Consider the following 3,043-nt stretch of genomic DNA (forward strand, 5'->3'; position numbering starts at 1 on the left):
GATTCCGGTATTGAATGACTGTGACGAGCTTCAAACTCCTGAAGGCTGGGCGTTAGTGACAGACGCAAAAGAATCAAGGGATTCTATTCCAACCTGATTGAGAACCGACAGATGATTAGCCGTGCTGTGACAGAGCATTTGGACCATTTTCACTGAGAGGATGGGATGTAGCTATCAACAAGGGTGATGCCTCAAGACGATTAGCCGTGCAGTGACAGTGCATAGGACCATTTTCCCGAGAGGATTAAAAGTAGCCATTGATGATGGTGATGCCCTACATACAGCTTGCCATGGAAAGGAGTAAGAAGGATTGGATGAAAGCAATAAGAAAGTAGAGATTCGAAAGGATTCTAGCATCTCCACACGCCTATCTGAAATTCCCACTATTGATTTACATAAGTATTTCTATCCCTTTTTATTTTCTATTTATTATTAAATTTCGAAACCCATAACCATTTAATCTGCCTAACTGAGATTTACAAGGTGACCATAGCTTGCTTCATACCAACAAGTTATTTTTAGTAATCCCATTTTAGTCTGACCTCGTCAGGTCGCTTTATATGGGTTACTTCTTATAACTTCTTGCATTAACTCGAGCTTTTTCGCTTCACCTTGCTGACCTCATCTGGTCGGGCGATGAATTTTGTGTTTTTGAGCGTAAATTAATACATCTTGGTAGGAAACTTTTTTAGGTAATTGATAACTTTTATTCAAGTAATAAGATAGAAAATATAAATAAGAGTATGTACATGCAAATGCTTACTCTTCTAGCTCGAGCAACTTTTAGATCTTGGCCTGGCGCCTCATTAAAAAACCTTTTTAGGAAAAAGAGTGCACCTTGGCCTGAGATCCTATCTTGTCTAGCTATAGTACCTTCTTAGATTACAGGCATGCAACGACCTTGGTAGCTCCCGCCTTTCGAGGTCGGCCACCTTATAGTAACCCTTTCCTAGTACCTCTGTGACTCGGTATGGTCCTCTCCAGTTGGCTGCTAGCTTTCTTTCTCCTGACCGGCCTACTCTGATATCGTTAGATTAAGATGAGATCGTTGGTGGTGAAGCTTCGCTGGATCACCTTTCGATTATACCTTAGAGCCATTTGACGCTTTAGCGCTTCCTCTCTAATCCGAACTCTTTCTCAAACTTCTGGAAGTAGGTCGAGCTTTACTTTTCCACTTGAATATGGTTTGCTTGAAATAGATGGCCAGCTTAGAGCTCTCTACGGCTTTAAGGGTAAGAGGAAAATGGTTCGTACTTAGAGCTAGTATGCAAGATCCAATAAGAGTGCACGCTTCAATCTGAAGCGCAAGGATTGGTATCAAGTTCGATTGAATGGGTCTCGAAAGCTGTTTGGTCGCTTCAGTAAGAATTCAGATTGCTCATCACCCAGCTGGAAAAATGTAGATCAAGACAAAAATGGGTGTAAAAGTAAGGTTTGGGATCCTGGAATCTATTCTGACATTCAACACCACCTGGGAGCCTTGAAGCCTGTTTTAACTTACTCAAGGTCTTTACATGCCTTATTTGGGACCCCGGAGCCTGTTGGCATTCCAAAAAATGGTGGAGATTTCTGGATGAATTTAAACACAAGCCACCATAACAAGAAGCTCACCAGAATGTCCAACTTAAGGACTTTAACTAAAAGTGCTATTGGGAGACAACCCACCATGGTATGATCGTTCCTTTTCCATTTTCAATTTTATTTCGTTTTGTTTGTTTTTAAGTTTTATTTTATTCTATTTTATTGAACCTGGAATTATGCATAACATACACATCAGCATTGCATTCTGCATACTGCACACACAAAAAAACAAGAGAGGAAGCACGCGACGCGCCAGCGTCATTGACGCGTCCGTGTCAAAGGAGAATTAGCGAAAAAGGAGATTTGAATAGAAAGTCACGTGGGAGCATGGCTGGAGGCGTGTGTCAGGCACAAACACGCCCACGTGAACGCGTCCCTGATGCATCCACGTCCTTTGCAAATCCAGCCTTCCACGCGTGCGCATCACCCACGCGAACGCGTGACCCCGCGAAATCGACGTAAATAGGTGTATGGCAGCAAGTTGTGATGGAGTGGGGCTGGAACCATGCTAGAAGCACAAGCCCTACCACACGAACGCGTGCCCCACGCGTCCGCGTCAATTTAAAAAGAAAGGCCATGCACGCGTGCGCGTCACCCACGCGCACGCGTCACCTAAATTTTAGCAATATGCGTTTGAGACAGAGAGTTGCACGAACGCGAGGCTGCTCTCACGCCAATGGCACAAATCAAGTCACGTGTACGCGTGCCCCGCTCGTACGCGTCATCAGAAAATTTTGCAACTCACGCGAACGCGTGCTCCACGTGTCCGCGTCGTTTGCGCCACACAGCTTATCCAAATCAGCGCCAGAAATTTTATCTTTTCTTCACCAATCTTAAATTTTTCTTCCTCCTCTCTTCCTTACTTCTTCTTCATTTCTTTCACTTCTCATTCTTATTATCTCTCATTCTATTTTACTTAATTTATTTGCATACTTTCATTCATTGCATTTTAATTTTGTGCATATTTTTATTTTCTTTTCTAAATTTATTAATCTACCGTTGGTGTTAAATGTTCTTATTCAACTGTTATATCTTTTCTGGTATTATTTTGGTGCTTAATGACTTGTTTTATATTGTTGGGTAATATTATTTAAGTCAATGCTAATCTTTTATGTTACTTATACTCCTTTTGCATTGACATGAATTTATATTATTTTTCATTACCCATTATCTCTTCCCCTTTGTTGCAATGTCTGCACCATTGGTATGCCATGTGCTTATAGTGTTTCCTCACTTGCATGTTGTGACTACCATGTAATTGAGACCCTTATTATTTGGCATTACCCACTCATAATTTTATTTGTTTTCTATCTTTGTTTTTGGGTTACCTTTCTTCTTTTTTCTCTTTTTTCAGGATGGCCACCGAAGAAGGAAAAGGAAAAGCTTCTCAAAGAGGCAATAGACAAGTCCATCTGCACAATTTCTAGAAAAAGCATAAGTTGTAGCAGCCCGTCCACCTACA

The sequence above is a fragment of the Arachis duranensis genome, unplaced genomic scaffold (genome assembly GCF_000817695.3).
Source record: "Arachis duranensis cultivar V14167 unplaced genomic scaffold, aradu.V14167.gnm2.J7QH unplaced_Scaffold_11114, whole genome shotgun sequence".
NCBI classification, from domain to species: Eukaryota; Viridiplantae; Streptophyta; class Magnoliopsida; order Fabales; family Fabaceae; genus Arachis; species Arachis duranensis.